The sequence below is a fragment of the Nyctereutes procyonoides genome, unplaced genomic scaffold (genome assembly GCF_905146905.1).
Source record: "Nyctereutes procyonoides isolate TBG_1078 unplaced genomic scaffold, NYPRO_anot_genome, whole genome shotgun sequence".
In the NCBI taxonomy this organism is placed as follows: domain Eukaryota; kingdom Metazoa; phylum Chordata; class Mammalia; order Carnivora; family Canidae; genus Nyctereutes; species Nyctereutes procyonoides.
Genome location: NW_026575153.1, coordinates 2,630,807 through 2,649,864, shown reverse-complemented (window position 1 = coordinate 2,649,864; position 19,058 = coordinate 2,630,807). Strand labels below are relative to the sequence as shown.

At 36.7% G+C, this 19,058-nt stretch overlaps 1 protein-coding gene across 1 annotated transcript in view; it reads left to right on the top strand.

Annotated features, from left to right (window-relative positions):
- Positions 1–19,058, top strand: part of BMPR1B (bone morphogenetic protein receptor type 1B) — a 396,528-nt gene that overhangs the window by 218,764 nt on the left and 158,706 nt on the right. The window contains exon 2 of the mRNA XM_055313276.1: positions 15,891–15,992. The gene's annotated coding sequence lies outside the window, so the exon portion shown is untranslated. The remainder of the gene's footprint in view (positions 1–15,890; positions 15,993–19,058) is intronic.

The following is a 19,058-nucleotide window of genomic DNA, read 5'->3' as shown; positions in this document are numbered from 1 at the left end:
ATTAGATATTTATTGACCACCACAAAGAAAGGTTTTGTGAATATGCAAAAATGCATAGAATACAGCTCCTGATTTTCAATTATGGTATTGTCTACTATAAAAAAAACAGGTTTGGTGATATAAGTTGGGATTGCTGGGGGTTTTCATAAAAGTACAGAAAGCATGCAAAGGCTCTTTTGAGACAGAAAGATTTCTCCTTGGCTGCCTTTATCAGGTAGAGCTGTCTGAAGAAAAGTTTGAGTAGAAGTTGTCATACCTTTTAACTTATATGCTGTGGATTCCATGACAAAAAGACTGCAGAAAATTTGTCTACTGCCCTGGAATTTTTTTAGAGAAAAATTGGAGGTGGTATATTTATATATACAATTTTTTTTACTTATGCAATTTTGATAAAATTTTGTTTTGGGTAGGTAAAGTAAAGGAATATCCTAAATTTATCATATATGAAGTGGTTGAATTTTTAAGTAAAATTCCTTCAGGTAGTTAGCCTGTATTATGTTAATTGAAGCTGGAGGAAATGCTGAATCATTGGAAGTCTTAGGACTGTTGCACCACATGATAGTTCAAGCAGTTGTTAGTTGATTGGTTTGCTTCCCTGTAATGTGATGAGGACTTGATTACTTTCGCTTTTCTTATAATTTAATTTAGGCTATTTAGTTTATGCACAGTTATTAGCTGTTAAAGAATAAGAATTTAACCCGATACTAAGAGTTTGGGAAATAAAAAATTTTACTACCATTAGGAGCTTTGTTTTCTACTAAGTGCAGTCCAGCAAAAGGTATTCTGGTGTGTTTATTTGAACATTATAAATGCTGTCTGTACCTGATAAATGTATCTAAATATTTTAATCTATGGTTAGATCCTCAGGTTGCAGGAGTGCTAGTAAATCAACCCCATTTCTCCTCAAAAATTATTTTCTAGTGCAGCTCTAGAAGGTGAACTCTTACAGAATTGCATGCCACAAAATGATGTACTGTTTAGAGCAGATTGGATCAAGTATTCATGTGACCCACATTAGAGGAATCCCATGGTCAGTGTTACAGATAATCAAAAAGAATGATGTAAGCAAAATTCAGATACTGTCTCAAATGTTTGTGTGTTTGTTTTCCTTTCAAGAGATAAAAAGTTATTCACAAAATACAAGAAAATGTATTCTAGTATTTACAAGAGGGTACATAAATACATTAGGCATTTCCAAAATAACGAATTTTCACCTAAATTTAATTTTTAAAGGGAAGCATTTCAATAATTGTTTATTTTTTCTGTCCTTTTTAAAAAAAAGAAATTGTATTTATTTATTGCAGAGAGAATAAACAGGGTGAAGGAACATAGGGAGAGGGAGAAGCAGACTCCCTGCTGAGTAGAGGCTGGAACACATGCAGCTCAATCCCAGGTTTTTGGGATCATGACCTGAACCCAAGGCAGAGGCTTAATCAACTGAGCTACCTGGGCGCCCCCATTTTTGGTTGTTTGTAAGAAGAATTTGCTTTAGAAATTAACATATATCTAAAGTGTATTGCTTTTTTTAAGCAAGTATCTAGATTGAAATTAAACAATTTGAGTACGTGATAGAAATTTCAGATGAAATTTTAATGTTTCAATGGCTGTTTATGTAATTGGACTAAAATTTAAATTCCTCAGGACCTAAATTAGTGCTTCTTAATCTGGGCTGCATATCAGAATCACATGGAGGATTTTAAGGCATACCTACTTCGGCTCCCACTCCAGTGATTCTAGTTTAATGGGTCTGGGATGTGGCAGTGTATCTGGATTTTTTAAAAGCATCCCAGGTAATTCCAGTGTGCAGCACATTTTAAGAATCACTAGTCTAAAACACCACATCATTCATTCACTGTCTAATTATTTGGCTTTTATGTGTATCTCCTTTCCTTTTTATTTTTTTGTCAGTTGAATACCAATGATTCTTTTTACTTAAGGAACTTTTCATTAGCAGTTCCTTCTGCTTGGAATACTTTTCCTTCAGATCTTTACAGGGCTGTCTCCTTCTCATCATTTAGGCCTCAGCTTAAAGGATTCTGCTTCAGGCAAGGCTTTTCTTAATCCTCTTGTCTAAAGCATTCTTTTTCCCCAGTATTATCACATTATTCTATTTTACTTTTATAATTGCTTTTTTTTTTTCTGTGAGATGATACTGTATTCCTTTGTTAGTTTTTTTTTTTCCCCCTCCACTACAATATAAAGTCTATGAGGGCATGTCTGGCATACCTGCTTCACCATCATATTCCTAGCACTTAAAACCAAGCCTGCCATATAGCAATTGCTTAATAAATATTTTTTGAATAAATGACTAAAAATGTTGATAGAGATATTATTGTGGGAATATACAAAATTATATATATTTTTTCCTCTCTTAAAAAGCCTCTCAAAACATGGAATCACATTTAAAAAATTAGAATAAAGCCATAGTATGAAATAAGTTGAAAATGTTAAGAACTAAGCCTACAATGTGGCACTTCTAGTACCGAGGGCTTAAGAGTGGAGGTATTAAGATGGGAGTAGTTACCACCATTTGAGCCCTCACTCCATGGCCATACATTGGGTCTTACCATCATTCCAAATGACATTTTTAAAAAAATCTTCCTTTATGTTCTGGTTAACTTATTTTGAGAACTCAGATATCACTTCTTCCTCCAAAGGCCTTCCCTGAGCTCAGTCTTTAGGCAGAGTTACCTTTTCTGTGCTCAGTTTGTTTGTATTACAGTCACTGCCATTCATTAACAGTCTTGTCTCCCTTACCATCATCTAGTCTCCCAGGGATGGTGTCTGTGGTGCCAATCCCATAACAGGTACTTAGCAACTCTTCTGCTGAATGAAAGCATAAATATGAAATGTTGCACAAGAACCATTAGAACTGCTAATTAAAATTATAAAATGGATTGGTCAGGAATATAAGTAAGTCAAAGTAGTCTTTAATAGAATAAAGCAATAAATAAGGTATTCTAAGGCCAACTGGGGGGTGTGATGTTATGCACACTTAGGATATTAAGAAAACATTGTTGGTGCCAATAAGTCTGAGCACTGGCTTCCAACTGATATGTGGCTTGTCATCTGAACAAGGTTTTCATCACTCACTTGGGACTTTTTATACATTATTTACCGTTTTCGATAAACTTCTTTTCAACAGCTGCTATTCAGATGCATGCATTTTCTGGTAACACCTGATACACATTTTAAAATACAGCTTTTAATTGGTATTGATTGCCAGTAGACCCAGTGATAACTTTCATCAGTGTACTTTGACCTTTGTTGTTCTGCCCAAAAGAAAATGCAGCAATCTTTGCGCATATGAATATTTCAAATTCTCTATCTAGAGGCCCTGGTACTTCCATGGATCCTGCTGTCATAATTTTAGTACTTAAATACTCCTTAGGATATCGCTCTTTCAGGTAGTATCCTGTTCAGATCTCTACAGCACTGCTATTCATAATTTTACTTGAGAGCAAGATTAGCAGATCTTTTGAAAGGACAGTCATGCAGTTGAAGTGAACATATTTTCATTGATGTTGTGGAATTGTGTATTGCCTCATTTTCTGTCACAAAGGTGATAAAAAAGAGAGAGGGGAGTGAATACCCAGGACAGAAATGATTATTAGGTCCCCCCAACTCATCCTGGAATGCATAGCGTATCACTCCTTTACTGCCAGCAGCCTGGGAAAGGGAACTTTTCCCTTGTATTGTTAGCACTCCGAAGTGAAACCAAGAAATTTGTCCTATTTCTGCGAAGGAGATAGCAAGCAAGGAGAGCAGGGAATCTTAATACTAGAGTCAGTGCATGCAAAGGAATTTTCCTTTTAATTCGAATCTGTGTTCCCACGTAGCCAGATCCAGTACTGTACCGGTGCTATTGTTACTCCATAGACATTTAGAGAATGTCATTGCACGAAAAGACACAGAAGTGAGGAAGTGCAACCCATAGCATTCCCAGTGAGCATATGGTTTGATGTGTTAGGAGAATGTAATAGGGGATTTGTGTTGTGGGCAAAGGAGAAATAAGGTCAAGTCGAGATGGCAGAGAGGACCATAGTATTCCGTGCTGAGAAGTTCAAACCCTCTGTTGTTGGCAAGAGTGGGTGTTGACTTTTTCTTTTTAGTAGCAGTGCAGAAGGTTGGTAGAAGAGAAATAAGAGTGGTGACCAGAGTCCAGCTTTCAGTATTTGAGGTTATATAAAAGTTAAATCTGAATTTCGGTAGGAACAGATGGAAGGGAAAAGAGGGGACAGATGAGAGAGATTTCAAAGACAGGTTCTTGAGTTTTAGTAACTAAATTGCAATTGGGGGAGAGCAGAAGTGAAACTCGGATTTTTTATTTTGGATGACTAAGTAATGGTACTGTCATTACCGAAGTACTGGTTGTATGTGTATGCACGTGCATGCCATTATCAACAAAAATATTTATGCCCCAAACTGGAAGGCTTCAGTGTTTCCTCTAGGAATTAATATTTTTTCCACAAGAAAATAATTTCTACTAAGATATGGCCTCTCTGGTATAATTGAAATATATAGTAGTAAGGGCCAAGGATTTAATGTGAAAAGACCTGAATTCAGTTTCTGTCTACGTTTCTTTCAAGCTTTGACTGGTTGGGTTCTTCCTTTACATACTTTGCACTTAGCTTCCTTATATGTAAAGTGGGTATACCTTCTTACTGGATCATCCTAATGAACAAATGAGATGGCATATGAAAACACTTACTAAAGATCTGAAGTGCTATATAAAAGTGAGTTGTTAAATTTGTACTTACCATTAAGAGATGGACAGTAAGAGAGGTTTTTACTTCATCAGCATGGATCCCTTGATCCTGAGAATATGTTTTGACATTCCTGTACTTTCCTTGATGCTCTCTGCTGGGTTCCTTAAGCATCAAGTATGAGTGGTAGTTTGTATATGCTTTTCTAAGCACAAATATTTTGCAAAACAGAACAAAAATCTAAGCAGGTTGATGACTAAATTGATGTACTGTTAGTTAACATTATTTCATCTTTTTATTGGATGATGAAAAAAGTATAAAGATACTCTTAATTCTTATATTTCCTACTTTTACCACCCACTTATCCTTAGCATGGCTCCAGCTCTAGTCTTAGTCAGCATAGGTGAAATACTTGGAATGAAGCAAATCAGAGGAAGGGGAAAAAATCACCTCAAAGTGTACTCTTTTGTAGTTTTTACTGACTCCAAAATAGTCTAATGAAACTAAAGCTGACGAAAACTAGAAAGATTGCTTTAGTCCATCTCAAAGTATGATTTAATTCTCTCTTAGAAATGTATATGACAATATGCAGATTGACCAAAATTCAGAAGTTAAATGTAAGATTTTTTTTTTTATTTTTAGTCTTTCTTTCCCCCTGCTTTACTCCTTAGTTATTTTTGATACCACATTTCAAGGAAATTTCAGGTCCTGTCAGGCAGTACAGCCAATAGAAGCAGCCACATTTTATATGTGACTCAAACTAGAGTAGTGGATATCTCATTCATCTCTTGTTTAATTAGTTTGCTTTATTGTTTTCTTTCTACATTCTCTTACTCTTTTTTTTTTTTTGAAATATATTTTGGTTAGAAAAAAATGTGGTCTTAAAATGAGTAGTTATATTCCTTAGTTTCAAAATTTATATCCTTCATATGAAAGCAGATTCATCATAGAGCGATAAAATAAACCAGTGTTGTTTTTCTTTTCCTTTATGGATGATCAGACTTAATGTGCATGCCTATTTTCAGTTCCTGTTAAATTTAATCATTTAGTGATATCTTTATGAGCTACTGCTATACGATTAATGAATAGCAAAGAAAGTCAACTTAATAGTGCTAGAGAGGTAGTTTCCTCTCCCATTGACTTGGCTTTTTCTGACTCCTTCCTGGCTGGTATTTTTCCCATTCTGTGCTATGGGATATATGGCATTAGCTTATTTTAAGGGACACCCATCTTTCTTGCCTCAGCTGACTGAGATCCCTCTGGTGTGGGTGATTTCAGGACCACCTTAATGACCCCTCCTTCCCTGGAGAGGACACTTAGTACTTTCCTGAGATTCCATTTCCACTATCCAACAAAATATATTGTAATTTTTTTCCAGAAAGAAGTGTTCCATTACATTAATATCACATTGATGATTATGGCATTTTTTAAAAAATTTATTTATTTATGATAGAGAGAGAGAGAGAGAGAGAGAGAGAGAGAGAGAGGCAGAGACATAGGCAGAGGGAGAAGCAGGCTCCATGCACCGGGAGCCCGATATGGGATTCGATCCCGGGTCTCCAGGATCGCGCCCTGGGCCAAAGGCAGGTGCCAAACTGCTGCGCCACCCAGGGATCCCTGATTATGGCATTTGTATGAATGAAGAGATCATCTACATCTTTATGGTGAAAAATAATTGTTCAAATGTGGGATAATCTGTCATTCAACTCTTTATTATTACCTTATTTTATTAAATATAATTGAATTTTATTATTAATCCTAGTTATATGTGTTCTAAGCACTGTGGGTCTCAAAATGATTTCTTTTTATAAATGATAAAATGTTTTAGTTTATTTTGGTGTTAGTTGGTATAATATCAGATGAAAGCTAAAGAGGACATGCATTCTCTGCTATGGTTTTTTTGTTCAGTATTCTTCTTTTCAATTTATATACAACATTGTTCTAGTTGAACAAATGAACTATTTATTAATTGTGCGTCAATACTTCTCAAAACTAATAATGGATAAATACTTAAATTGGCAGCAGTAAAGGTTAGTAGATTTGTATATGACTTTCCTGTTGGGTAGAGGTGGCCTAAAGTATTTATTACTTGGAAACAAAGAATCTTAGCGTTCAAGGTAAGTGACTTTGTATGTGATAGGACTCATAGTAAGCCTGTAAAGGAGGAAACAGTCCACTATTAGCTACTGACTAGGCACATTGTAGTCATTTACCTTTCTTCTCAGTCATTTACATTGAAAGACCCATATTCCCTCAGGTCTTTTTGAAAAATGTCTAGGAATTGGGATTACTAATATTTTCCTTATAGCCATTTGTCCCTGAGTATCTCATTCTTTATGGTGTTGGATAAATTTGTAGTATTCATATCTGATTATGTTTATCAACACAACTATTTTTTGAATTTATTTATTTATTCATGAGAGACACAGAGAGAGAGAGAGGCAGAGACACAGGCAGAGGAAGATGCAGGCTTCTCACAGAGAGCCCAATGCAGGACTCAATCCCAGGACCCCAGGAGCATGCCCTGAGCCAAAGACAGATACTCAGCCACTGAGTCACCCAGGCATCCTCTCAGTGCAAACTTTTAAGTCATTGGCTACTTAATCATTTTTTTTTTTTACTTTTTTCACCTTGTCTTCAAAGAAGCATTAAATTAAAGCATTAATATTATTGGATTATAAACCTAGTTTCCTAATATTGATCTGTTGGAGTACTTTATTATTGCTAAACTAAAGATATTAATGTAGGTATTTGTCATAATAACAGAGGATTAGCACATCTTCTTTGTAATTGCATTTGTAAAAAAAGTTTCTTTTTTTTTATACTAAAAATTCTATTGGACTGGATAGGAATTTAAATTAAGTTAGTTTGAAAACTGAAAGGATATACCAATCAAGTATTTCTAATTACTAATCCTTCATTTGTTTATTAGCTTATACATTTACTTCTCTAACAAGTGAGCTGTTATGCCTATGCCAGATCCAACTTTGCTGCGCTCTTGAAAATATGTTTTAAGCTTTACTTGGTCCTAGTGTTTTCTGAAATTATACTTACTGGAAGTAAAGAGTAAATAGCCAAAAGGCCAATAAGCACATGAAAAGATGCTCAGCATTAGTAGTCTTTAGGGAAGTACAAATTAAAACCACAATGAGGTTCTGCTTTATATTTACAAGTATTAATATAATAAAAAAGGCAGATAATTACAGGTGTTCATAAGGATGCAGAATAATTGGAACCTCATACATTGCTGGTGGGGATAAAAAATGATACAGCCACTTTGGAAAATAGTTTGACAGTTCTTTAAAATGTTAGACATGAAATTACAATATTACTTAGCAATCTCACTTCTAGGTATTCATCTGAGAGTAATGAAAACATATGTTCATGCAAAAGTGTATGCATGAAAGTTCATAGTATTATTCATAATAACTCATAAGTGGAAACAATGCAAATGTTCACCGACTGATGAATGGATAAATAAAATGTGGTGTGTCTCTACAGTGAAATATTCAGCCACACAAAGAGAATGAAGTATTTATATCCAATAGAACAGGTACTAATCTTACTTTATTTTTAATTTTTTTTTTTATTTTTTAAGTAGGCTCCACACCCAGAACAAAGCCCCACAAGTACTAATTTTAAACTCATTTTATTGATGAGGAAATTAAGGTTGTATAACTTACAATGTAACTTGAGAAAGATAAAAACTCAAGTCAGCTTGACTTCAGAACACTCAACTTTTACACTGTAATGAATCATCATTTGTTTGTTGTGTTCAGTCATTACCCTCTTGTTTCTTTACCTTTTCTTCATGGTCAGAGTTTTGAAAGAGAGCTTCTATTCCATGTCTCAATTCACTTGCTGGCCTCCCACCTCCAGGGGAAACAGCTCAGCCACCAGTGCTATTTTCTTTTTAATGCCTGTTTTGCCGAAGTATAATTCATATACCATAAAATTCACCCTTTTAAAATGTATCATTCAGAGATCTTTTAGTATCCAAGTGCTTTCTAAATGATGTATATAACGGGCTCTTTTCAGTCCCTTTCATATTTGATCTTCCATGGCATTTGACATTGTCAACCCCTCCTTCCTACTACTACATCCTCACTCACCCTTATTCTCATTTACTCATTGTTTATATTCATCATTGTTTTACAAACTTCATGGGTTTCTCTTCCTTGACCCACCTTTTATTTTATTTTATTTTTTATTTTTTTAAAGATCGTATTTATTATTGAAAGACCCAGAGAGAGAGGCAAGAGATACAGGCAGAGGGAGAAGCAGGCTCCCTGTGGGGAACTCAGTGCAGGACTTCATCCTTGGACCTGGGGATCATGCCCTGAGCTGAAGGCACTCAACCCAGGCCTTCCCCTTGACCCACCTTTTAAATGTTGGTTTGGGGTTCTTACTATTTTTTTATTTCAGGAACCATGCATGTTGATATATGGCTCACAGATCTGTGTTTCGGTTATTTATACAGTACATTTGTTGTGGATTTATTATGTATGAGACTCATTTTATGCACATGAAATCTAGGTTGTCATTGAACCTCAATTCTATTGGAAGAGATAAGCAATAACAAAAGAGAAAGAAGGAAGTTTGCAATTTTAAATAGTATGGGGGTAGTCGGCTTCACTGAGAAGTTGCCATTTGAACAGCATCTTGAAGGAGGTGAACCACTTAGCCATGAAGCTGTCTGCAAGAAGAACATACTAGAGTGGGAACAGCAAATAGGAGGATACCAGGGGCAAACTTGTTAAGCACATTTAAGGAGTAATAGGAGATCAAGAGGGTTACAGCCGTGAAAATGAAGGAGACTGTAGTTGATGTCAGAGAGAGAATGGAGAGCAGATCAAATCGGGTTTTATGAATCATTGTAAGAACTTGGGCTTCAGGGACCTCTGGGTGGCTCAGTCTGTTAAGTGTCTGTCTTTGGCTCAGGTCATGAACTCAGGGTCATGGAATCAAGCCCCACATTGGGCTCCCTGCTCAGCAGGGAGTCTGTTTCTCCCTATCTCTCTGGCTCTTGTGTGGACACATGTTCTCTATCTCTCTCAAATAAATAAAATCTTAAAAAAGTAAAAAAAGAACTTGGGCTTTTACTCTCTTTTGAGTAGAAGATAAATATTATCTGTAGGCTCCACAGCCAGCGTAGAGCCCAGTTCAGGGCTTCAACTCATGACCCTAAGATCAAGACAGGAGCTGAGATTAAGGGCCGGACATCCAACCAATTGAACCACCCACTCACCCCTATCATCTGATATTTTTAAATGACTGCTTTGGCTTCTGTGTTGAGAACAGGCTAATGGTGAAAAGTTTAAAGCAGGAAAACAAGACTAGAAGGCTACTGAATTGATACTGTTTTCATCTCTCCTATATTATAGATTAGTATATTAAGTGCTTACTGACCATGTTCACTTGGCTGTACCACAGTTCATCATGTTCAAAGACTAAATGAATCTTTACTTCCCTGCTTCCTTTTCCAGTTGTTCTTTCTTTCTATAATCTCTTAGCAAAGATCCATCTACCCAAGGGTGGAGCCACCCTTGACTCTTTTAAGGCTTGACTTTTTTTTTTAGAGTGGTGTAAGGTTTAAAGCAAAATGGAAAGAACAGAGATATTCCATATATCCTCTACCTCCATGCATGTATAACCTTGTCCACTATCAATGGTCCCTTGTTATAGTTAATGAGCTTACATTGATACATTGTAATTATCAGAGTCCATAGTTTATAGATCAGTCTTGGTGTTAGACATTCTGGTGGCTTGAACATGTGTATAATTACACGTATCCACCATTATAAAAACATAGAGTATTTTTTCTGCCTGAAAAATTCTTTGTGCTCCACCTTTTAATCCCTCCACCACACCTCCTGCCCCAACACATGCAGATCTTTTTTACTATCTCCATATTTTGGCCTTTTCCAGAATGTCATATAGGTAGAAATATATAGCATGTAGCCTTTTCAGATTAGCTTCTTTCACTTAGTTATGTGCATTTAAGGTTAGTAGCTCATTTCTTTTTAGCACTGAATCAATCATGTTCCCTTATCTGGATGTACTGCAGTTTCTATCTACTCAACTTGGTTATTTCCAAGTTTTGTCAATTCTGAATAAAGCTCCAAAAACATCCTGTGAAGATTTTTGTGCATACATACGTTTTACAACTCCTGTGGATAAATACCAAGGTGTAGGCTTGATAGGTCTTATGGTAAGAGTATGTTTAGCTTCATAAGAAACCACAAAACTGTCTTCCAAAGTAACTGTACCATTTTACATTCTCACCAGCAGTGGATGAAAGTTTCTTTTGTTTTACATCCTTATTAACATTTGGTGTTGTCAGTGTTCCAGATTTTGGGCATTCTAATAGATGTATAGTGACATCTCACTGTTTTAATTTGCATTTTCCTGTTGACATATGATGTGGAGCACCTTTTTCATATGCTTGTTTGCAATCTATGTATCTTCTTCAGTGAGATGTCTATTTAGGTCTTTGGCCCATTTTAAAAATAGGTTTATTTTCTTACTGGTGTATTGTAGGAGTTCTTGTAAATTTTGATTAACAGTCCTTTATTAGATGTGTCTTTTGCAAATATTTTCTCCTGGCCAATGGCTTATCTTCTCATTCTCTTGAAATTGTCTTCTGCAGAGTTTTTAGTTTTAACAGAGTCTAGTTTGTCAAGTGTTTTTTTCATGGATTATACCTCTGGTGTTATATCTGTAAATTACTGCCATACCCAAGGTAATCTAGATTTTCTCCTATGATACTTTTCATGGGTTTTATAATTTGTATCTACATTTAGGTCTGAGTTAACTTTTGTGATGAGTATACGGTCTTTGTTTTGATTCTTTTTTGCATATGGATGTGCAATTGTTCTAGTACCATTTGCTGAAAAGACTGTCTTTGCTATATTATGTATATTGCCTTTGTCCTTCTGTCAAAGATGAGTAGATTATATTTCTGTGAGTCTGTTTCTGGGGTGCTATTTTCTTCCAATGATCTGTTTGTTCTTTCTCCAACATCACATTGTCTTGATTGTTGTGGTTTTCTAGTAAGTCTTGATATCAGTCCTCCTACTTTGTTCTCCTTCAATGTCAGTGTTGACTATTCTGGGGTTTTTGCCTCTCTGTATAAGCTTTAGTATCAGATTGTCCATATCCACAAAATAATGTCCTGACTGGACTTGCACTGAATCCTTAGATAAAGTTGGGAAGAACGGACACTTTGTCAATATTGACTCTTTGTACATTTGATTCTTCATGTGTTCCTTACCCTTCAGTGAAATTAAAGATAAAACCCTTTAAGTTCTTCTTAATAACACATAACAATTATTTTAATTTTGTTCACTGACTTTCACAGATCACTTTATTAATTTCCTCTTTTTTGCTACCCTTTAATACTCAATATTCTAGCAGTTCCTGAGGAGAAGTACAGCATAGATTATTTCATTCCTTTCTGACTTTCTGAAGGCACTGCTTAGGCTACTCCCTTGCCTGACTTGGGCAGCCTCTATCCAGTCTTATTTAGTGATGGATAGGAAGCCAGTGTGTGCTACTGTAGTCCAGTCAGATTTGAGCTGAATCCCAGATCTGTTAGTTAGATGACTTCAGACAATCCACCTGAAAGCCCCATTTTCTTTTTCTTAAAAAAAGGTGAAAGCCTGCCCATCTATTTTGGTTGTTTTTAGTGTTAAAGTTAATATTTTTAAGGCCCCTAATAGATGGTAATTGCTCAATAAATAATAATAATAATAATACTTTCTCGAGAACACATGCTTTCAGGAAGACAATGTAAGAGATTTGCCTGATCCTTAGTTTTTATTAGGGCCTTGTCTTTGTGTTTTACAGTTTTATGGGTTTTGCCAAATCCATAACAATAGATGCATGGCATCTACTGTTACATATCATACAGAATAGTGCTTTGAAATCACCTATGCTTCATCTACTCATCTTCCACCCCATCCCAAACTTCTGGTGACCACTGATCTTTTATTTTTTTATTTTATTTAATTAGTTTTTTTTTACCACTGATCTTTTAATTATCTATATAGTTTTTGCCTTGTCCAGATGTCATATAATTGGAATCACACAGTATATTGCTTTTTCAGACTGGTTTCTTTCACTTAGTATTTGAATAGATGCTTTTAATGGAGTCGTCCAGATTTTCAACTTCTACATAAACTCTTTATTAATATTAATCTGGCTAAGAGCAATGGTTTATTCATAACAATCTTCCTCTCACTTTACAAAAGAAAGGCACACTTTTATCTATCCCAAATCTTACTATGGGACATTGCCCCGGGGTCATAGAAGACTTAACAATTTAAAAATTTCAACTAATGCCTTAAATTTTTGTTGCAGAGAAATATGATAAAGAATTATAAAATATTTTACATAGAAATTCTATGAGGGAGTGAGATTGCAATAAAGGTCAAGAAAATAAAAGAGTAATGTAGAATTTTCAGCTGTTAGAGAGTTTATTGGGGACCTGGGTGGCTCAGTCAGTTAAGCATCTGACTCTTAATTTCAGCTTAGGTCATGATGTCAGGGTTATGAGACTGAGCCCCAGGTTGTGCTCTGCACTCTGTGGGAGTCAGCTTGAGATTCTCTTTCCCTCTGCCCCTCTATACTCTAAATCTCCAAAAAAAAAAAATAATAAGTTTCTTAATTTATTACTTAAATAGATAATAGTTGGGACCCCTGGGTGGCTCAGTGGTTGAGCATCTGCCTTCAGCTCAGGGTGTGATCCCGGGATCCTGGGATCAAGTTCCCCATGAGGCTCCCCACCGCTTCTCCCTCTGCCTATGTCTCTGCCTCTCTCTCTCTGTGTCTCTCATGAATAAATAAAATCTTTAAAAATAATAGTTTTATTAAATTACTATAGACTTAGATTCCATTGAATATTCTTATAAGTTTCACTTTAAAATGTCTGTATTTCAATAGGGTAGAAACTAAATTCTCTACACGTACCTAGTTTACCACAAATGAAAAATTATCCATGTTAACTTGCTAATGTGTGAGTGGTTCCATAATTTAAAAGCCTCTTAAGCGTCTGTAAGCAAAAAAATAGTTGAAGACTGCTAGCATGATGTATAAAACCCATGTTTTTAAACCTGGTATATAAAACCTTTCATCACTTTTATCCTTCTAGTCCTTTAAAAAAAAAAAAGTAACCATTTCCTGCTGCACATTGTATGCTCCAGCAAGAAAACTCCTTGAAGTTCTGTATCATGCCTTTTTCTGCCTCTTTGACTTTACTGTGTTATTCTTTACAGTCTTTGCCTCACTGCCTCAAACCCTTGCTATAATATGCAGAAGTCTTGATTGAGGAATTCCCCATGGAACCCCTACTTCATATTGGATCCGATGCCTATGCTCCAGTACTCCTTACCTCTCTCTACTAGTCTTCGTCCTCCCGCAGTTTGTTCATTAGCTTGTTTTTCTCTGCTATTGGACTGTAAGGTCTCTGAGAGTAGGAACTATGCTTTATCTTTGCCTCCTCAGCAGTTAGCTGAGTACCTCTCCTGGGAATAAGTTAACTTATTGGGCAAATATTAATTATTGAATGAAACAAAGTGGATTTCAATTGCTAGAGATTTATGGGATGCCTGGGTGGCTCAGTGGTTGAGCGTCTGCCTTTGGCTCCTGGTGTGATCCTGGGGTCCTGTCATTGAATCCTACATCCGGCTCCCCAGAGGGAGCCTGCTTTTCCCTCTGCCGTCTCTGCCTTCCTGTGTCTCTCATGAATAAGTGAATAAAATCTTTCAAAAAAATTGTTAGAAAGTTAATTCTTGTGCATAACTTTTTTTGGGGGGAGTCAAACTGTAAAAGGCTACTTTTGTTTTATGCTATTTTTCTGGCTGTAACGTTTGCCCTTACTGATAAGGCTTTCAGTAAAATTTCACATGAAGATAGGATTTTGAATGTAAAAATGAGTTTAATAATCACTCTTGTAGTAGAAAGAGAGCAGATTGTGAGCAATAAGGCAAAGACTCTAGGTTTGACTCTACTGGAAACTTGCCATGTGACCATGGATAAGTTAACGGCGGGGCGGGGGGGGGGGGGGGTGTCGGGTGTCGGTTTTCTTATCTGTAAAATGAGTAAGTGACCAGATTATTTCTAAGGTTTTCTTTACTCTTGATTTACTATCAAGAAACAAACTTTCATTAAAACAAACATACAATTATTCTAGCAAGAAGAATAGAAAATACGGACTTGATTTATTTTCTAATCATTCCTACTGTGGAATTAATTATGTGTGCTATATGTAGATAATGCTGACCTTGTTCATATCACCTGCAGGCTATATAGCGTCATGGCTTAGATTTTATCCTTAATCTAAAAAAATAGAGTAAAATAATTCAATTGGTTATGATTGAAAATTCAGAAGTAGTTAATATGTTGAGTCATATAATTTTCAGATTATATTTTAGCCTCTTTCACCAAATATATAATTTGATTTGATTAATACACTTTTCAGTGCATTTCTGACATTCTGGAAATGAAGGTACCTGTGTTGAAACATTTCTTTGTAACCAATTACTCAGTTACTACAGCCTTATTCAGTGAGAAGCAATATTCAAAACAATCATAAAAACGCTTGCCTCTGTGTTTGGTCATTCATAAGATGTAGTAATTCGGTTTTATAAAAGCCTGATTGAATGACATTTAGGTATAGCTTTTATGAGGGGCTTGAAGTGATGTTGTTTGGCCAAAACAAAGCCAAGTGTTTCCTGTCTTGTCTTTCACTTCACCCAGTCACCCCCTCCCCCTTTACTTCACCTGCTTGAGAAAAACGGTTTCTTCAGACAAACCTCATAATTGCCCTTCTGTGCCTGATTTGGGCCTCAGGAAAGGCCCATAGCATCTGTAAAGCTGGCAGCAAAATGGTATTTCCAGGCAGGCACAGGGTTGCTGGGTAGCGAGCCAACCCACAGCTTTGTCTGAGCAGCTGAGAACTTCGCCGGAGTCTCCCCGCGGTGTTCAGTAACACAGACCTACGCCGTGAGCAAGTAAAGCACCGAGCAAGTGTCAGGTCAGTATTTATAGACCACTGCGTAGCTGCCTCGCAGAGAGAGAAGACGGGAGAGAAACACGCCCACAGAGGGCAAGGAAAGGCGGACTACGGTGGGGAGAACGTTCGTTTCCAAGATTTATCCTTAAAAAATTCTTTTTCACTGTCAGGTTCACACTGCTGCTGAATCATAACCATTCACCGCTGAGCGATGGCAAGAGAGGAAACAAAAAGTTAGAGGAGCGGAGCGCGCATGCCCTAGTAGTGAGAAGGTAAGTAAGTAGCCAGCTCGGGCTGCTGCTCGCTCTTCCTCGTGAACTCCTCTCCCTGTTGGCTGCTGGGCGGCACGTTAAAGCTGATCAGGAGGGGCTGCCTGCTATCTCAGACTGTTGCTGGTGGCACTGTGATTTTGTAGACTGCTCCGAAGGATGTTGTGCCCATTCAGATTATGCTGAAATACGTGGAGGGTGGAAAAGGTGCTCCCCCACTGACTTCACGTGTCCTATCAGCAAGTTTCTGTTTCTTCGTTCTGTCAAACTTGAAGTCTTCTGATTGGCAAATTCTGTTTGCTTTCGTCCCAGCATTAAAACAGGACTGTATTTGTGAGTTTATGGTAGTCAGTGGTCCAGGAATGGAATAAGGGAAAAATTCAGACACGTGCGTGTGACGGCGTAGTAGCCTTGTCAGTGTGTAAGCTGTGAATGTGCACAGCGCGGGCTCCTGTTCAAAGCAAGCCCACGTCGTTCTGACAGTGCATGAAAGTGAATCAAGGACCAGCTTTGGGAACAGAGAGAACAGAGTGATGAGAAGCGAGAACAGTCTTTTGAATCCAAGATGCACATCAGCGTTGAGGAGAATTTATCTGTCCAAGCAACCTGCTAGTTGGTTCTGTACAGAAAGCAACCCCCTACTAACGTCAGTGAATTAACACATGTCTTGCTTCACGGTCCGTAGTTTGTTTTCCTTTCGTCGCATTCAGCACTTGGACACCTTTCTCTGTGTGTTCACAGTGCTGCGGGGTGTTAATTTATTCGCTATTGTTAGGTGTATTTCAGATTAACGTTAAAAGCAGTGGTGCTGAAGGGGACAGAAATAGTTTTCTATTATTTTCTGATTTTGAACACCCACGCAATTTATAAACTAGGGTGGTTTCTGTCCACTGCACATGGCATGGAAAGTAAATATGTTGCTTTGCTGGAAGTATGGCAGTAAGTAGGTGAAGCTTATCTGCTGACAGTGAAAGCTTCCCTGTTGTTGTTTTTTGAATTATAGAACCATAAGCATTAGCATGATACTTAAAATTTTTACGTTGAGTTATAGATGCTGATTATAGCTCCGAAGAGTTTCTGTATTACAGATTTAAGTTAAAAACAAAGATGAGGGATCCCTGGGTGGCGCAGCGGTTTGGCGCCTGCCTTTGGCCCAGGGCGCGATCCTGGAGACCCGGGATCGAATCCCGCATCGGGCTCCTGGTTCATGGAGCCTGCTTCTCCCTCTGCCTATGTCTCTGCCTCTCTCTCTTTCTCTCTCTGTGACTATCATAAATAAATAAAAATTAAAAAAAATTAAAAAAAAAAAAAAACAAAGATGATACTAAATTGTCTTGCAGAGCTTGAACTGTAGGCCTAAAGAGATCCAAGGAAGAGCTGATACTCTGGCACAGATTTCGTGTTAGGGCTAATATTCAGGAACCTGCTCATTTTAAGATAGAATAAACCACATCCAAAATGGCAGGCGGAGTAGGTCCAAATGTAGAGTAATTATATCAAGATGAGGCCAGTCATTATAGAATATCACTTTTATTGAATCCCGTATAATTTCCAAATAATGCAAGATGTTTCAAAATTAGTTCTATTAATTCAGAAATACTTTGAGGGTAATCTCACGTAAATTTAAACTATATTTTAATGTTCATACAATGCTTATTTTAGCCTCTGAATCAAGCTTTGTTTTGTCCTTTTCAAGTTCTACCTCCCAGTTTCTTAATGGGTTTGATTTAGATTTTGAACAACAATATGTTTATTTTGAAAATGCAGCCATGATTGATCTAGAATGGATATTCCTCAGTTAAATTTTCTTTGCTACTGCCTTTGGGTAGTATCTTATCAGGATTATACTTTCAGTTCTTTATTCAATATCTTTTATTCACTTTATGTGTTGCATAAACACATGATAGTACTTTCTTACACTTTTTTTTTTTTTTTACTGGTTTAATTTTTATTCCTTTTGCTATCTTTTTTCTGAAGTACCCTGTGGAAACTTGGGGCAGAAAGCAGACCAAATAAAATTAGTACAATAAAAAGAAACTAAAGAAAGTTGCTCCCTTTAACCAAGAAAACAAAGGGAAAATTGGGAGATTGGTTGACAGTGTCTAACATGGAATGTATTTTGGTTGAAGGCTGGTTGAGCATTTTAAGACTTGAGATTACGTCTCAATATTACTCAATATTATCTTTGGCTTTCAAGTCAATCCTCATAGTGGTTATTTATCACATTTGTAAACAACATTTTATATAAAGGCATATTATAAAGAAAGAACGTAAGACCTTTTGTATCATGTGTTAACTGTCGAAGTAAGATGAATGAATTTAGCTTGAAATTCTAATATTAACCTCCTATACTACCAACCCATCTACTATATTACCCTCAGGTGGGTCAGTCTCCCACCCCCGTGAACTCTCTTTGCTTTCCTGCTAAAGCTCTCTCATCCCTGGCTCTCTGTTGCTCATAGATAAGGGTCAGTCTTTTTGGCACAGTGAGTATCTTCTTGATCGGGCTGCTACTTTTGTTCTGTGTTGCTCTTCTGCTCTTCCTTCTGGGTTGTTTTCTATACCTCTCTTGCTTACTCATGAGAATATTCCCCTTCCCTCTGTTTCACGCTCCATAAATATTGAACATCTTGTATTTCTCAAAACAATCTGTACAGTTTTACTCCTTTCTGTAGTTATTTATGTTGCTTCTATTCTGAAAACTTTCCTGATCTTTGCCTTTTAGCCTCAATGAAGGCATCCCTTCTAGGCACCCTGCTGGTCCACTGTCAGGTTCTCTGGTTTGGCCTCCTGCATCGACCTCTGTCACAGCACTTCCCAAAGTCTTATATAATATTTTTGCTTCTTTTTTCCATGTGAAATTGTAAGCTACTGTAGCCAGGTTTTAAAATTCATTCTTTGATGTTCCTCCAAGATCCAGCATTCAATAGATAACAGAAGAACTTGAACTAAAGAAATGCTTTATTGTATTTATTTGAAACCCACTTTTCTTTATAGAATTTTTATCTTCATACATTTCAGAACTTTGATTAATTGCATTGAAGGAAAGCCCCTTAAATAAACATAAAG